General features: G+C 33.3%; 1 long non-coding RNA gene across 1 annotated transcript; it reads left to right on the top strand.

Annotated features, from left to right (window-relative positions):
• Positions 1–1,120: 1,120 nt before the first annotated feature.
• On the top strand, positions 1,121–11,538 carry LOC126879935 (uncharacterized). Its single transcript, XR_007696341.1, has 2 exons — positions 1,121–1,393; positions 11,364–11,538. It is a non-coding gene; the product is annotated as an uncharacterized LOC126879935 (long non-coding RNA).
• Positions 11,539–19,526: the final 7,988 nt, after the last annotated feature.

The raw sequence follows: 19,526 nt of genomic DNA, 5'->3' as shown, positions 1-19,526 counted from the left end.
TAATAAATAGTATCCCTTTTGTTAGAGCATAATGTTATTCCAGTCTCTTTAAACGGATTTCTGCCGAACCGTTCTGTAACTAGCAACCACCTTCACTATCTTAATGGATGGACTTTATCTTTGGACCAATTGAGTCGATTGATATTATTTATATAGATTTTTCCCGTGCATTTGATAAGGTGCCTATAAGTGCTGAAACTAGAACATTACGTCGTGCGTGGTGAGTTGTTATTATGGTTAGAAAACTTCCTCTTTGAAAGAACTTCTTCGGTCAAAATAGAAAATGACTGCAGTGTTCCACGTGCAGTCATCAGTAGTGTCCCTCAGGGATCAATATAAGAGCCGATTCTGTTTTTGCTCTACGTATTTGATTTTGATGGCACTCAAAATCGGTTTCATATACCGATGATTTAAAATTAGATTACTGATCATATATTGTTAATAATAATGACAAACCGTCAATATTTTTTTATGCAGGATCCCCTCTTAAAGTTTGCCGCACTTATTTAGAAACACCCTGTATTCATGAAGAACATGGCTGGTTGTTAAAGTACCTAACTTATTTATTATCCAACATAAGCGAATGAATACAAAAACAGAATGTTAAGAAAGCCTGAGACCATAGTTGGGATTTCATTTCAGTATTTAATGTTCGAATATTCAACAGGGTGTGGTAAACTTTAAGAAAAAACACACTTTGATTGGTACACCCGGTATAAATTGACAATTTACCTGTCTAGCAACAATATTATTACAGCGATATTGTTAAAAAATGGGGCTATACCATATTTCAAAAATCACTTAAATCGGACAAGGGGTTTAGGAAATTCGAGACATCAAAAATGACCCATTTTGTGAGTGGCCCGTTTTCTCTGACGCGCAGTGTATGTATTACGCAAAACAAATTTAAAAGAATTAGAACCTCGTCCACCCCTCTCGGACTAACAAAATAATTATATCAAAATTAATTAAGTGACAAAAATTAACACCTACTAACTACCCATTCTGCTATTGTTTTGGAGAACATCATTTTTATCTTTTAATTAATTTTCTTATTTTTAAAAATGAAGTCACGTTAAACATATTTATTTACTCAGGGGTTTTACATTTTTTTTTTAATTTTACCTAATAATAAAAAAATTATTAATTATCTTCCTATACCCAGCACTATAAAAATTATTAAAGTGTGTAACATTATTCATTATCACTGTGTACTTATTAAAAGTCACAGCATATCTTAGCATTTTGACATAAAGTCCTTAGTTAAGGACTACATGATATTATAGATGCGAAGGATGGAAGTGTCCAGAAAATCTCGTTTGTAAAGATTCTGAAGTTCTGGTTAAAAATGGAAGTTACTGCCGCTGTTGCGATGACTGCTATAAAAAAAAATGTAAGTATTATTTTTATACTCCAGGGAAATAAGCTAGAAATAGACGAGGTTCGGGACACTCAATTATTCAGGTAGATGAATACTTTTTTAGTTATTGTAGACCTATAGGAAAAAAACCTACCTGTTTCCTGCCTAGAGTTCGCGTCCGTTTTTTAATTATTAACAATTTAGTGCAAAAATCGCGATTTTTTCGATTTGTTTCACCCTATAGCTAAATAGTCGACATAAAATTACAAAATTTTATTTTTTAGAACATTGAAAAACCTTCAAAATGCCGATTATTGAAAGTTAAAAACTTAATTTGTTGCTACTCAAACTGCAAAATAAGTGAAAATCGTTATTTGTTAATAACTTTTACTCAATTTACCTTAGAATTTTAGGGTTTCACCCAAAGTTGTGTATTGGGGTACTTAACAAACCCTTAAAATTTGAGACCAATCCATTAATTAGTTTAAAAGTTATTCTATTTGTTTATCACAGAAACCTTTATTTTGCAATAACATAAGAGAGAAAATAATGAAGACAGGACAATTCTGCGTATGCCAAATGAGAGAAGAAAAGTCATATTATCAAAATGTATTAAAAAAGGTAAAAAATATCTAATATACATAGTTAAAAATCGTAATGCCAATGTTTTTAATTTGGTAGTTTAAAAAACATCTAGAGTAACTTTAAAAATATTGTCCGTAGAAAAAATAATATTACATATTCGAAAAGATGGTATTTTACTCGAATTTTTAAAAATGTTGTTCAAATGGTGACTAGTCCTGGTAAGTGAAGGGGGAGCTGGGAGCAACTTAAAACTATTGTCATTTTCTATATCTCGGGATCTATTAAATAAATTTTAATCTATCTTTTTTTAATTTGTATGTAATTTTTTTCACATTACAAATATGCAATTTATATAGATATTTATTAATTAATAAACAGCCGAATTCGTTAAAACAATTTTTGAAAAATTTTTTTCACAAAAATCCATGTTTTTAGTAATTAATATCATTACTACAATACTATCATTATTAATTATGGAAAAAGTTAAGGTATACTTTAGTAAATAAATTATCTTCAATAAATAATTATCTAATAAAAATAATTCATTTATTAAAGCGTAAGTACTTTAACTTTTTCTATGATCATTGATGATAGTATGATTAAAAAAATAGAGTTTTGAAAAAAAAATTTTTCAAAAATTGTTTAAACAAATTAGACTGTTTATTAATTAATAAATTTAATAACAAATTGCATATTTGCAATATACGTAGAAATTACATACAAATTAAAAAGAATACAGATCAAAATCTATTGAGTTAATCCGGAGATACAGAAAATTGTATTAGTTTGAAATTGCTTTTTTGGTATTTTAACTCGGTGGAATTGTAGGTTCCCCCTAGTAACCGTTTGAACTATATTTTTGAAAATCCATAGAGGATGCTGTGAAGGTACAACGTTTGTGCAAAATTTTTAACAAAAACACAAATCCCATTCCTTAAAATGGCATCAATGAGATTCCTAAGTTATTATAAACAAATTAACTGTGAATTAAAAAAACACATGGCTAACTTTTTTACTTGAAAATTCGTGTTAAAGTACTAGCTTTTCGAAAGTATAAAAAGATTGTTTCTGCGGACAATATGTTTGAAGTTATTTTAAATGTTTATAAACTACAAAATTTCAAAAATTTTGCATTAGGATTTTAAACTATATTAATTTCTTCTTTTATCTTCTTTTAATACATTTTGAGACTATTACTCTTCTACTTTCATTTGGCATACGCAGAATTGCCCCATATTCATCATTTGCTGTCTTATATTATTGCAAAACAAAGGTCTCTGAGATAAACAAATAGAATAACTTTTAAACTAATTAATGGATGGGTCTCAAATTTTGAGGGTTTGAGGTACCATAATATTCAACTTTCGGTGAAACTCTAAAATTCTAAGTTTAATCTAGTAAAAGTTATTAACACATTATTGAAATTCGCGAAGCAACAAATTGACTTTTAACATTCAAAATTCGGTATTTTGAGGCTTTTTTAAAAAATTTCTAAAAATCAAATTTTTTTTCAAAAAAAAAATATTTCAACTGTTTATCTTTTTAATGGGGTGCAAAAAATCAAAAATGGATATTTGAGTGTCCTGAGAAAATCCTTATTTCGCTGGACTATTATTAAATCATCTTGTTCCTTGTATCTCTCATACTTGTAATATTGTACCTTTATAATACTTTCTTATTGATACCCCATTTATTTTGTGTCTAAATTTAAGTGTCAAAAACGCGCGTATTTTAAGTTACCATAGCAACATCAACAGTTTTAAATATTGACCTGACCTGACAATAGTACATACATTGTCACTTCAAATAAATAAAATGTGAATAAATAATTACTAACAAATATTTTTTTATTTAAATTAACGTGTCTCAGCAACGCAGGCCATTGACACGGTTACAAAAGTAAGGTTTAGAGTATGTTTAAATTACAAGAGTTAAGAAAATAAAGAATTTAAAATTAAGAAATTACAATATCAGCAAAATAATAAAAAACAACATTTATATGGCGTAGTATAACCGAGAGTCTTTGAGAAACATTATCACATTATTAAAGTAACAGTTACTATTATCACTAATAGTGGCGGTTTGGTCTTCATCCAGTTTATGTTGTCTTCGGGTGTTCGTGTATAGCTGGCACTCGACTAGTATGTGTTTGACGGTGACACAAGTGTTGCAGGTATGGCACCAAGGAGGATTTCCCTGGATCATCAGGTAACCATGTGTAAGACGGCAATGTCCAATTCTTAGACTTCTCATGACAGCTTTGTCCCTTCTACAAAGTGCTGGTATTTTTAAGGCAGGTATTCTGGATTGAATACTATGGAGTTTTGAGTTTTTTCTATTTCAGAGGTTTTGCCAGACTCTCAAGCACATTTGGTTTACTGTATGTTGTAAATCTACACCAAGTTGTATACTCTCCATTGGAATGTCAGAACGGGATGCCTCTTTGGCCGCTTGATCGGCGTTTTCGTATCCTTTAATACACACATGCGATGGGGTCCAAATAATGCTAACCGATACGTTCTTATCTAACAATAGGTGGCATGCATTGTGGATATTTTGAATTAGTGGGTTTTGGGAGTAAAAGTCCTTGATGGATAGTATGGAGGATAGCGAATCAGTGCATGTTGCAAGGTTTTTGCTTTTGTTGGTTGGACAACTAAGTGCTTTCATGACAGCATATAGTTCGGCTGTGAAGATGCTACAGTAATTTAGAAGACGGTAGGTAGCTATAACTTAGTTGGTAGTAGTCACAGACGAACCAACTTGATCTTCGAGTTTAGAAGCATCTATGTAGATGATTGAGTCATACTGTTTGGTGTGGATGAGTTCGAGGAAGGATGACTTTAGGGCGGAACTAGGGGTTTCTTTTTTGTTATAATGTGTTGATATATTGGTGTTTATAGTGGGCAATGTTATTGTCCATGGTGGAATGTTAGAATATGAGATTGGAGTAGCTGGTATTACTGTTCTTTGTTTGTTTACTATTGTTGGTTTGATAGAGTTGATTAACCCGTTGACAGGTTTATTTGGATTAGCTGATGCTTTGACAAAGTATGACAAAAGAAGTTGTTGAGAAAATACCTATCACAACATGACAATAGGACGTCATAAAGATCGTCCTAACAAAGAGGGAGAGACTGTACTACTAAAGAGGTGCTGGTTCTAAATGTAATGTATGAGGTTATCTACCTGTATCTGTAATAAAGGGGGTGAGAGAGGGATTTTTAAACACTAAGGTTTAAAGGAGCTTTTACCATGAGTACTAACATTTTATTAAGAGGAAATATATACAAAGTAGAGTAAGAAAACCTAGGAGAGAAAGAGAACAAACATATATAAAACATAAATGGGTGGATGCAACACTAGCATTGATCCAGAGAAAACAAAATACCTACTACAAAACTACAAAAAGTACTTACGAGCTACCAATGAGTCTTTCAGTCCATGTACGCACTATATTGTCTGTCCAAAGTCACTTGTTCCAGTTCCACTATCCAGTCTGGAGACGATGTGGCGATGGTGTGGTTGAAGGCAACAGAGTGTTGCGTCTTACTTGGGCTTGAGAAACAGGTGAGTGATGCTACCTGACACTTTAAAGGTGCAAGAGATAGAGAACTGTTGCGTTGCTCGTAACTCTGTTGTCCCTGGAGGACGTATAACAGATCGAGAGAGAAGTTTTCACGATTCACACTTTACTTTATCCTTGACGGATTCACTTTTTAGCGTCGAGTCTGGCAACGGTGTGTTGCCCAGATCTCGTACTGATACACTTGAGTGGGGCGACGAGATGTTGCCCTGAGCTAGATTGATTCCACACTGCCCTTTTCTTTAACGGGCGAGTTACCCTCTTGGTACTTGGAGGGTGAGGGAGATACCGGGATAGAAAGTTATTTTAAGGCACATGCCTTTTTAGACGCACACATCAAAAACTAACACTAAACTTGTCCTTTGTACATATTGGCACTGTTCACAGTGTTGCAATCAAAAAAATGGAGCTAGAATTGAAAATATTATAAAAATATTTTTTTATGTTCGAATAATTATTCGAACAGAAGTCTCTGACGGCGAATATAAGTAGGTGGTTCGTTAGCTTCGATTTGAATTCTTTCAATGGGACTAGATCTAAATGCACCAAGACATATTCGAAGAGTGGTGTTTTGGATGATATTGAGGCAATTTAGTTGTGAATTGGGAGCTGACATGTATAATATACTTCCATAGTCCATTTCTGAACGGATCAAAGATCGGTAAATTCTCAGCAACATACCTTTATCTGTTCCCCACTGATGATGCGTTAGTGATTTTATGATATTTATTTTTTTAAAACAGGTACCTTTTAATTCTTGAATATGATATCTCCAAGATAACTTTTTATCAAAGATTACACCTAAATTTTTTTGTTGATGTACTACTTGTAGTGGGGTGCCATTTAAGGTTAAATTAATTAAGTTGAAATTATGTTTTTTACTAAAATGAACTATTTTAGATTTTTTTGATGAAAATTTAAATCCTGTTCCTTTTGACCAACTGTGGATATTATTTAAAGCAGTTTGAATTAAAGCGCAAGTGGATGATGTGGTTTTGCCTTGAGAGAAAATTACTAGATCATCTGCGTATATTGTATATTTGACTGGGGGTCGAATCAGTGTGCCAATATTATTTATACTCATCAAGAATAGAGTAGTACTTAGAACCGATCCTTGTGGTATACCATTTTCAGTAAGATGTATTGCCGAGAATTTTCCGTTGGTAGAGACTCTGAAGGTTCTATTAGACAAAAAGTTCTCTAGAAAGTAATATACATTACCATTTAATTTCATTTTTTGAAGTGTTTCCAGAACTACCGATTTCTGAACTGTATCAAATGCGCTCTCTATGTCGAGAGATACAGCAATTAAATCTCTGTTGCTGGCGAAGGCATGTGCAATTTCATTTTGTAAGATAATTAGGTTGTCTAGTGTACAGCGATTTTTCCTAAATCCTGATTGGGCTTTGTCAAAAAAACATTGCTTTTCAAGATACCAGATAAGTCGAAAATTAAGCATTTTTTCTAAGAGTTTGCACAGTGTGCATGTCAAAGAGATTGGTATGAAAGCTGAAAGAGTTTACTGTGTTATACAGTGAATCAGATTTTTTGATTGGAATAACAAGCGATTGTTGCCAAAGAGAAGGAAATTCTTGGCTTGTCCATATAATGTTATATAGCTCAAGTAGTTTCGATTGTGTACTTGGATGTAGATTTTTAAGGAAAATTGAGCGGATCATATCGGGTCCTGCTGCCGAATTTTTTAAAGTGGAAATGGCAAATTCGAGTTCTGACAAAGAAAATGGGAGATTTATACACTCTATATGACTGGAATTTGTTGCGTAAGTTTTTGTGGATGTTTGTTGTTCTAAGGATATATTTTTACCTTTAGTTTTGTTGCTAAAATATTCCGCAATTATTTCTGAAATTTCCTGGTCATCAGTAATAACTTTATTTTCTTGGATGACTGCAGGAATTTTATATGATGTGTTGTGTCCTTTCATTTGTCTGATTTTATTCCACACTTGAGAGGGGTTTGTGTTAGAGTTAATAGAGCTAACGTATTTTTTCCAAGAATCCTTCTTGCTTTCCTTGAGGGTACGTTTCGATAAGGCTCTCATTTTTTTGAAATGTATAAGATCTGTTTCATTGCGTGTTCGTCGATATTTATTTAAAGCTTTTTTACATTCTCTTACAGCAGTTTGGCATGCATTATTGCACCATGGAACAGCTCTTTTTCTTGTGAAATTTGTATTGTATGATCATATTGATCATATTCAAACAAGATCTGACCGGCTTTTTCCCTAACAGTTTCGCTAAAAATATTCCAGTTCGCTTTTGAAATTTTCCATTTAATCTTAGTTTGAATGGGTTGAGAAATATTATTAGAGATGATGATTGGGTAGTGGTTACTATTGTATAGGTCGTCCAGTGTGTACCAGGAGAGGAGAGGAGCAGAACCAGGGTCACAAATACTTAGATCAATAGATGATGTGCTGCTACCTGTATTTAGAACATTTATATTTAAATCATTTATTACCTTTTCAATTAGTTTGTGACGCGCAGATGTATATTTGGAAGCCCCACATAGGACTATGGGAGTTAAAGTCACCAACTAGAATAAATGGAGTTGGAAGCTGATTAATTAAATTTGTGATTTCAGTTGGAGATAGTTTGTAATTTGGAGGGATATATAAGTTGCATATTACGATTTTTTGTGGACACGAAGCGGTTATTGCTGTAGCTTCGAGATCGGTGTCTAGATGGAATTGTTGATGGTATATATCAGAGGAGACGAAGATTGATGTCCCGCCACTTGCTCGTAGGTGCGAAGTTCTGATAAAATGGTGGCCAATGTAGTTTTTTAGAAAAGGTGTATGAGAATGGGTGAAGTTTTTTTCTTGGAGACAGAAAAACTCTGGGGAGAATTCAGAGGTGAGATGTTGAAGGTGTTCTAAGCGTGGATAAAATCCATCGCAGTTCCACTGGATTAGAGTGAAGGATAAAGTAAAGTGAAAGATATTATTTATTTTTGTGACTGTTGGGAGGTAAGAGAAGTATCGGAGAATGACTCGTCATCACTATGATCTGTTTGTAAAAGGCACGGTATTGTTGATGTATTATTATTTTCTGTAGATTTATCATTGCATTGTTGTATGATTTTTTTTATTAATCGTGTGAGTCTATTTTTTATTGTTCTTTCAGAAAGGTGTGTATACATAGAATGTAAATTGGTAAGAAGTGTGTTGATGTCGTTTGTAAACTCTAGGGCTTCATGGTAGAGGTCATTGCTACCTTTACTATTTTCTAAAAACGCAAAAAGTTCGTTTAGAGAGAGGATGTTTTGTGGATTTTTGTTGTAGTGTTCAGTTATGTCATGTATAGTAATATCGGTGATAGTAGTATCATCCGTTTTTCGCCTCTTCTTCTTGGATTTCTTATTACTTTTTAATTCATTTGGGATATCAGGAGGTTGCATTTCGGAGGTGTCAGCTATCGGAGATGTAGGAAGACTAGATTCGTCATTAAGTGAGTCCGAAGAGGTCTTTTTAGGCCTGTTGCTGGAATTTGAGATGACTGGTCGCTTTTATTTATGCTCGTGCTAGGTTCAATGTTAGTGGGTGGGTCTTGGATCTCTGTCTGTGTAGTAATGATGGAAGATGATTGAGATGACTGATCGCTTTCATTTGTGTTTGTGTTAGGTTCAATGTTAGAAGTTGGGGCTAGGGTCTCTGACTCTGTAGGAATACTGGAAGATGGGGGATTATTGCAATTATTTGCAACGTGTCCGGTTTTCTTGCAGAGAAAACATTCCATTCTATCTGTAGAAAGGAATATTCTATGTCCGGTGCCATCGTATGGAATAAGTAATGATGTCTGTAGTTCGTAGTTTTCAGAAGGGGAATTTATATAAATTTGGCGCCTGAAACTTAATACGTGGCTGTATTCATCTCCAGGGATATCTGCTTTGAGAAACGATATGGGGGATGCTAGGTGTAAACCAAGACTTTTTATAGCGTTTTCGGCAATTTCATGAGGAATAACAGGTGGAATATTCGAAATTAAAATTCTTTTGGTTGGAGATATAAGCCTTCGAATGTTGATAGAAAATGTGTTGATTTGAATTAATGGGTGAGAATTTATCAATTTTTAACTAGTTCGGAGTTAGATAAGTAAATACATACCCCATTATTAGATATTCTACATGTGAAGCAAATATTCTTGGCTCCAATGATATTACCAATTGCGTGAACGTAGTCATATAGTTTTAAACTGTTCTCGGCATGAAGAACTACTGCCTGATTTTTTCTCGGAAACGATTGCCTTGGGACGGCTTTTAATGCATCAGTGTACGATAAGTTATTGTTGGTGGTTGAGTTGGTGTTGTTTGCAGTTTGGTTTGTTGACATTGTTGGTTTTGAGCTGTCCTCGTAGTCAAAGACAGCTTTTTCAGTTTGGTTTGCCATAATTATTGAGAGTCAGGAGGTTGCATCTTAATATTCAACTTATTATGCACCATAGTGGTGAAAGTTGCAAAAGTACACGTAGATACACTCTATCACTCTAACAAGTTTATAAACGTAAAACAAGTTTAAAAACTATTTATAAATACGGTAATTTACGAGAACAGCAAAAACGATGTTCCTCTTTCAGGTACTCGTATCGAACCAACAAATATTTGAAAAGCTTTATTCAAATATTTTAAAATTTTAATCATTTAAATGAGTGTGAAAATTACTGTATATTATTATAATTAAATACATGTACTGTTCCGATATATTCTGGAGGTAAGAAAGAACAACTCGTTCATCTGTATCTGTTACCTTTTGCTCTCCCATCCATTTATAATTCATTTTCTAACGGTTTCTGCTCTAAATTTTAAAGCACCGCTTGGATTGACATGAAATTTGGCATACACAAAGCTAACATGCCAAAGAAAAAAGTGATATTGTGCCGACGTGTGACTTTACGTTGGGAGTGAGTTTCACCCTTCTCAGGGGTGAAAAAATATACGTTCAAAATAAGTCCGGATATAGATAAAATTACTAATTCTAAGCAACTATTGTTCCATTACGTTTTTCCACTATGTTAATATTTTCGAGTTATTTGCGGGTGAATATGTTCATTTTTCAACAAAAAAAACACGTTTTTACAAGGTTTTTCGAAAATAATGCAAAAAGTAATTATTTTATAGAAAAAAACATGATTAGCAAAAATAAAGCTCATACAAAACAGGGTGGGGTACATTGTATAATTTTATTTATTACAACATTGTATTTATACATTGGAGACCTTGCGAACACAGTCGTAGTAGAGAAAGACCACAAAAACGATGGCTAGACAACATCAAAACAAAAGTGGTGAGAAACTGACACCAAATTGCACAAAACAGAGAAGTGTAGAGAACTCATGGTAAGGCCTTTGTCCGGGAGTGGATGCAAACAGGCTGAAGATGAAGATTGACGGTCATTGATTCTTCCACTTGGCCATATGTCCTTGTTTCTGTGTCATTATTTCCATTTTTTTTTTGTTTGGTTGCAAGTTTTAAGCCGGGAGCAGTCGCGCCGTTAGAAAAAATGTAACATTTTATCCTTTTCCGTAATAGCTTGATGAAAAATTTTGCAACATAACTTTCCACTTGTAAGTGCTTCGAGGAAGATTGTAGTAATGCGTCGGAATTTTTGTTTTTTTTTTATTTTTTTTGTCATTAGCTTTAAAATTGTTAGAAATAGATATTTTTAACATAAACAGTAAATAAAAATGTTGTAAAATAGAAATGTGTTTTAAATTCTTCTTGTGAGATTTTTCTCTACGCGCAACTGCTTACGTGACAGAAATGAGCGCGACTGCTTCCGGGTTAAAAGCTAACTTCTTTTTTTTTTTTTGTTATAGATGAAGGCGAAATTTGCGCTTGCACGGAGAACTGTTGGGGTGTACGCTATCCATTACCACTAAAATGTGTAGACGGATTAGAGTGTATCAAAGGAAAATCCACCAAAGTCTCTTCATCGATCCATTAACTATGAACTTAAATTTTTGTGTAGATGAATAAAAGTGATAAAAATGATTTTTTATTATTTTATTTTTTGTATATGCAACGATTACATTTATATTTCTTTAATAGTAGGGGAGGAGAGTATGCTAAATTTGCAGTCATTCGAGCGCTTTGGGGACCTATTGGGTTGTGAAGAGTAGGTTCTAAAACCAAAAAAATGTAAGTAAAGTTTTCCATTTTAGTGGGGACTTTCCATTTTTAATTTAATTTTCCATTTCCAACAATCGTTTTTTCCGATTATAGCGCCATTTATCCATAATTCAAAAAAAGGTTTCAAATAAAAGTTACTTATTTTTACGTAAGGAATCCAAATCTGCAATAAAAAGTGGGGGCTCCTATTTAAAATTTTAAAGTAACCTCCCACCCCACCTCCGTAGGGGGTTGTGTTTGTTGTCATTCGATAAATTTTTGAAACATATTGAATAAGTGTGTTTTTCAGTTTTTCGATCTGATGTTCATTTCGCAAAATATCGCGGGATTCGTATTTAAAATTTAAAATTTACCCCCCAACCCTCTCCGTGGAGAGTCCTGTTTGGTATCATTCGATAGATTTTTGACCAATATTAAGCATGTGTTTTTTAGTTTTTAGATCTATTGTTCATTTCGTGAAATATTCGCTTTTTTCCTTGTGAAAATTTGTGACTCACCCATTTTCTTATGCCCGCCCAAATCGTCAGATTTTTAACAAATACACTGTTTTGCATGTACTTAACTTATCTTATCTTAATCTGGCGATTTCGAGCTTTTCTAAGGATAGTTTTTTTTTCGGCCCCCCCTTAACGAACGCCCCTGTTTTTAGAGCCAATATATGGTAGAGGTACATCTACAGGATACCAGGTTTCTCTCCATATGATAATCTGACGCGCTCGAGTAACTGCAAAAATCCTCGCTTGGGCTCCCCTACCATAAGCATTTTATAATGTTTATATACAATAACTATAATAGGCTTATCTTGCAATTTTTGTTTATTGCCTTGGTAAGTCGAGTGCAGAGGGATTTATCTAATTATTAACCCTTAAACGCCCAAGGGTGGGTAAAAAATGTCCACCTAATGCGTATTCCCTAGTAACATATACATTACGTGTTTAAAAAATTTTCAAAAATTTTTATTGTTAAAAAGACAGCCCTTCGAATGTTAATTTGGTTTTACCGATATTTTTGAAAACAAAAGTAATAAAATATCTTGAGTTAAATATGGGTGGGCACAAAAATACACCCTTGGTAAAACTTGTTACTAAAGGTTTCCATATAATTTCTCGTTGGTAGGAACATAATCCATATAATTATCTACGTATAATTACATAATCGACATAATTATCCGCCAATGAGGTGGCTGAAAGGAAGAATGTGGAGAAAATCGACAAATCTGAATTACTGGTTTTTACTGGTATGTTAATTTTGATGTAGGTACATTGTAATTTTGTTGTAAAGTTTGTAAATTGTTTATTTTAATATTTTAGAAGATGGTGTGTTTATTAAGCATAAGGTTCTTAAGTTTAATCCATTTGCAACAACTTTCAATAAAGATATTAGCTATTTTCGAGGTGAACATTTTTTACCCACCCTTGGACATACATGGAACCTAAAAAAGGTTGGGCGTTTAAGGGTTAAGATGCCGTCCACACATGGGTCGATCGAAGACACGTCTCGAAGTTCGTGAGTCTTGCTCGTAACGAACCCTGCAGCACATGCGATTGCTCTCCGCACATTATAGTCGATTCAGTTTGCTTACGTCTTCCAACCACGAAGAACGAATTTTTTATATATCAACCAAGACGACTGTTTCGATCTGTGAAAAGTAAGGTTTTGTTACATTTTTAGTATAATCTGTATACAATGAGCAATATACAATTACGGGTATTTCTCTAGTTCCCAACAAATTTTATAATAAACACTTAGAAACAGAAGTTCAATGTTTTCACAATTTTATATTACAAACAATATATTTCCACAGAGCTACTATAGTCGGTCCCACTCAAGGGCGGATCCAGGACCGATTTTCGGGAGGGGCCATGAACTTTTTTTTAGGAAGGAGTACCAGGGGATCTGGGGGTAATTTTTAAAAATTAGGGTTACAATGGTGAGTTTCAAGGTACTTTTCACACACTATTGAGGGCCATAAAGACATTCATTAAGTTTAATAATATTTTTTCAAATTCTTCTCCTGTCAGGCCTTCTTTTTCCCCCTATTCTTGATTTTCAATGAACTTAACAAAGTCTTCAACGAATGTCGTTATTGTGTATGTATCTCAAATTTTAGAGAAAGCTGTTCCATGTGGGATACGTCGGTCGTTTCGTCAAATATGACAGAACAATAATTTGCACGTTAAACCTGATTCATTATTTGTTCAATTATTTATTCACAACGTGTTTATTTATTTTGAATGGTACTACTAATGTATGTTGCTCAGGAAGATGCTGTGGATAGGTGTTTAAGAGTCTTATCTCCTGATGCGCTGTTAAACCTTAACAATTTCCCTCATTGCTAGGTTCAGCATCTTCGTCCAGAAGCAGATCTTCTTGATTATCCCGATGTCCTATTAGAGGAATATTTTGTCGACCTAAGAACTCTGTAGACCAGAGGTTTCCAACAGGCGCCCGGTAGGCATATTTTTGTGACACGCGAGAGTATTTACAAAACTAACAAATAGACTTTTTTTAAGTTTTGAGAAAACAGGATACATGAACTCTTTTTATGACACATAGGTTCACTCATTAAAGACTGTGTGATTGTTTAAATATTATTAAAGTGCGCCCAGCACCCAGTGCGGTAATAGTGGTGGGTCAGTTAGTTAGGTTTGGGGGTGGTTTGCTGCCGTTGGGGCAGAATAATTTAATCACTCTAATCAGATATCAACTGAATTCATTTTTATGCTATTATTTCACCGAAATAAAGTAGTTATGAGTACATGGTGTCTTCCAGTTAATTAACCCCATTACCAGGGTAGTTTCAACCATATATTATCACCATAAATACATTCAATTTTGGATAGGTTATGTTCAGGGCTATAATTTTTTTTCAATTTTATTTGGGTCTTGATTTGAAACAGAGTTAAAGGATCGAGAAAGGATTTTTCGTTATTTTGACCATTACATGATGTTACTTTGACCATGATCCCACCCTGTAAAGGTCTGAAACAGAATCGTTGAGATAGTTTGGCATGTAGCAAATAATATATTTTTTTCGGCGTTTTATTTATGTTTTCTACTTATTTTGGCTTATTTTTTTAAACGAAATTTAAAATTTTCAAAATTGAGGAAAAATAATTTCGCGCCAAAAATTAAAAATAAATTGTTTTGTAGGAAATAAAAGAACCTACAAAATAAAAGAAAAAAGAAGTTTCGACAGTGAACCCAAGATGTTGTCAAAAACGAAAAAGCACGTTTTAATTTTTTTGGAGGTTTATGGGTGGGACTAGTGTTCTAAAATTTTTTTTGTTTGAATACTTTTTGATATAAAACAACCAAGTATTGTTATTGTTGGAATATCGCTGGGGGAATTTGTCACTATCGTCACTATGTCACCGGCTGGACCTTTATTTTATTGTCCCTATTTCTCGAAACCACAAACTAATAATACTTTTTAGATTCATCCTCCATAAAATATATACATAAAGGAAATGGACAAAGGAAAATATATAAAGATAATATAAATATACAAATACACTGACGCACTGTGGTTCCAAATGCCGAAACGGTGGTCATGAACCATTAAAATCGTATAATATTGTTTATCTCGTAGGTAGAGGGGATAATTAAAAGTTCGCGAGCGCCAGTAGTGACAAGTCTGTAAACTTTTACTGGAAATTCGACATAAATGTCAAAGTGATTAATTTAAAACATTGAAATTAAAAACATTAAGAGCACACAGTAACGATCAACAGGTAGAAACAAACGCGTTTCAAGATTGCGGCTGTAATTTTGAATATTATGTCGAGATATTTGGCACACATATTCGTAATATAATAAAGAATGGCGGTACAAAGCCCAATTTCAGAAATATGTTAGTATGTGGAAATTACTCTATAACTAAATAAAATATTGCAAAAAGGAGCCTGTACCGCCATTAAGAAAGACAAAAAAATAAACTTTCTTCAAATAAACTTTTTTAGCCCGTGATTAGATTTTGTGTCACATTGGAACTACTAAAAAATGATTTTTTTATAACATGAAATCGAACGTCACTGACTTGGCAACATTTCGCGGCTATGTGTATAAAAGTTATTGTTGTTGATAGTATAAACGTCACTGTCAGTGTCGAATTACCGACGCACTGTTGCCTCACTTTTGAAAGTTAGCAGAGCCTTCGCAATCTTGGACCGGGTTTGTTGCTACCTGTTGATCGCTACTGTTTGCTCTTAATAGGAAATAATATTAGGTGGTCAAAGCTGTCGTGTATATTTTTACCTTAAATATACTTACGTTTTAAATACTGACTTTAAGTTTTTTTAATACTTCGTAATATGTAATTATAAATTAATCTAAGCGCCATCTACACGATAATTGAGAAAGTATCCGAAGTAAGAAATTGATATTTTATTAATAGAACGTTAAAATGATTAGCAAAATCTTTAAAAAATCGATTACAATTTAATTAATTTTTTGCGTTGTAAATGTTAAGCGATAACAATTAAATAATAAATTTAAAAATAACCGGTGAAAGTTGCATTAGTAATCCGCTAGGAGCGACACCAGCGAAGCTCAGAGCGTACACTACGAAATTACTTTCGCACGTAATGATAAGGTTTTTTGACATTGCTGATTACGAATCTGACATTATTTTATTTTGAAAAACAAAATGCGGATCCTACATGGCGGAAAGAAATTCGAAAGATCCTACATGGCGCATTTTTTTTTGTCTTTGGTAGTTTTGTCGCTGATTACAAACCTAACATTATTTTTTTGAAAAACAAAGTGGCGAATCTAATATGGTCAAAAGAAATTCGAAAAATTTTTTTAACCGCATATTTTTTTAAATTTTATATTATACGGGACTTTTGAAATTGCTGATTACCAATACATTTCCTTTTTGAAATACCTTATTTAGAACCTGTTACTTAGGTACAACCGTCCATACGTACGCAACAATCGCCATAATTATATAATATACGTCATTTCACACTGTTGTATTTAAACAACTGTGCATTTTCAGACTAATAAACATTAAGCGTAGAATTCTGTACTTTTTTTTTTAATTTTGATTATTTCAAGTATGTTTACAGTGTTTATTCAGTAACAAATTTTATGTACTTATTGTTACAAGAATAAAACGCTGGACGGAAGAGCCGCCCAAGAACTTTATCGTACCGATCTATTATCCAGTGGCGGCTCGTGATTTTTACAATAGGGGAGGCTATACCTAACTGTAAAATATCTAGACAAATTTGCACTAGCAAAAAAAAAATGCGCCAAAAAATGTAATTTAAGGCCCCATTTTTTATTTACATTTCATAATATCATCCTAATTCATAATTTCATGATATCATATCATTTTAAAAATAGTTAGTCTAGTTTGTAAAAGTGTAAAAGTTTAATACCAAAGTTTGTGTCGTTTATTTGTTAACAATTCCATCTATTTGTAAATAGATACCTCGCATATCAAAATAAATACAGATTTGAAGTTTTGCAGTCCATACATAATGAGGCTTCAAATTTTTTAAGATACTCAACTGAATTTTTTTAATTCTAAACGCGGCCTACTGCGAATTCAAAAACACAATAAATTACCGATATTTTGCTTTGAGTTAGAGATATCGGAAAAAGTTATTTGAGCAAGTTGTTCCAAATATTATTATAACCCCACATACCAAATTTCATAACAAAATTCGCACTTTTAGTCACATTTTTCATTATTTTTAGTCAGGACCCTAAAATTCGTTGTCCCGAGACGCACGCAACCACGCAACGGAGCCGAGAAGCTACTCTGCCTCCCTTGGTATATCTCCGGGCAGCGTGTGATGGTACCGTTCGTAGATGCCACTGTTAGGAGACCGGGTCTCTTAAACGCCTGCTGCGCTGCACGGAGCATTAGCAACGGAGACTGCTGGGCTTCTCGGCTCCGTGCTCCGTTCATGTATCTCAGGATAACCCAGGGTCCTGCCTACAATAATATGTAATAAAACTGAGACGTGATCATGCGTTCTAATGCTAATGCTCCGTACGTATGGATAATTAGTGATTATATGGAATTTACACGTTGTATAATAGTGAGAGTGCTTGTTGTTTTCGCGATCCCTTGCCTCCTCAGACGAGCCGCCACTGCTATTATCGTTATCGTACTAGATACTGGCATTCTATAAAAATAACAAAGTTACTCGATATTTTGATATTTTAGAAACACCTTGTATACCTGAAAATATTTTATGGTTCTACGCATCATTAATTCCTGCATTTGAGAAAATGTTCGATGCCATATTTCGGGGACACACTATAGATTATTGCATAAATCAATAGAATATTAGTCATACTTGCATTTCAAATTAGTTCATATTTCTGAGAAATTAATAGTTTAAAATATTTGCATTTTACTGCATGGATTTTAATGAAATTTTGGGAGTAGCCCAATCTCCCAATTTAAAGTCTATCCTATATACTATATACTATGGCGCTTTTATCATGGGGGCGGTTCCCACCACTTCTCGTGGATATTTTATTTTCGAATTTCATGGAGCAAAAGGAAGAATTTTAAGAAAATTTAAAAATGCGCTCTATAATTTGTTCTTATTTTTTTCAAAAACCTTTCATTTTAAACCCGTCCAACTTTTTGAAAGTAGAAATAACACTATATTAAGAGGTATTGCAAAAGAAAAACAATGCATTTAAATTCTGGTGGATGAGGGTTTAAATGTATGTACTTCTCATTTTTCCTTAAAGTACATTAGTCATATAATTTTTTGCACCATATCTCGCTTAGTTTGAATGAAACCGACATTTAACAGTGCTCGTTTTAAAGGCCTTTTCAAACACTACAAAAGCATGAGCACTTTGAGCATGCACCAAAAAACAAACTCTTTTTACCTACCATATCTCTTTTTGTATTAAATGTAAATAGAAAATTTACGAAGGAACGAATCTCTTTGTTATTTATAATCTAAAAAGAAAATTATATAGTGTTTTTAGTTTGGTGCATAGTTTTTAAGGTATTCACAAAAAACCGTCCGAAAAGGTGTCACCGTCAAACTCAAAAAGTATTGAGTTCTCAAAAAAAAGTATAGATCAATTTTTACTTAAAAATAGGTTCTCTAGCCACTTCCATGCTTATTTTGACCAACAAATTTTCTACCCCCTTGAAGGGGTGGGAATTGCCCCAAGATAAAAGCTCCATAGTATATAGGGTAGATTTTGTTTCTTGAGCTATTCCCTACTTACTGTGAAAATAACAAGTACATCGATGTAGTAGGATGGAATTCGGAGCCAAATACTCTCATTGACTGCCCTATAATAATGCTCTGCTATGATCGTGTGAGAGAGGACACACTTAAGATTCTAGCAAAATTTCTATTTTCTGTAACTTTTCGAGTTTTTGAGTTACAGCAACGAGTTTTATGTCATTGGAAAGTTAATTTTGCATTCTTTCAAAATGTGTAAAAATATACAGGGCGTATCTAAAAGATCAAGATTTTTTTTTTTTCATTTCCGGTTCAACCGGAAGCCATATTGTAGGTAAAATTTATTGCGATAATAGATAATAAAGTACTATATACGTCTGCCAAATTTCAAATTTTAGTTTCTATTACAGAGGAAGTTACGGGCACTCGAATATTTTTTTATAAAAAATTCATAACTCCCCTCTTATGAGGAGTTAAGAAATCTGACTAATGTTATTCAATTTAACGATAGGACATCAAAAATATATCAAAAAATAAACAAATTCCTTGGAGCCATTTTGAGAAAATCTAGTTCAAAGTTATGTCAAATTTTGACCCCTTAAATATAGGCAACCCATAACTTTTTCTGAGAAACGATAATATTCTTGTTGTATCCTCATCTTTGGGCTATAT

Source organism: Diabrotica virgifera, chromosome 1, assembly GCF_917563875.1.
Source record: "Diabrotica virgifera virgifera chromosome 1, PGI_DIABVI_V3a".
Taxonomy (NCBI): domain Eukaryota; kingdom Metazoa; phylum Arthropoda; class Insecta; order Coleoptera; family Chrysomelidae; genus Diabrotica; species Diabrotica virgifera.
This window is presented reverse-complemented; position numbering and strand designations above follow the sequence as displayed.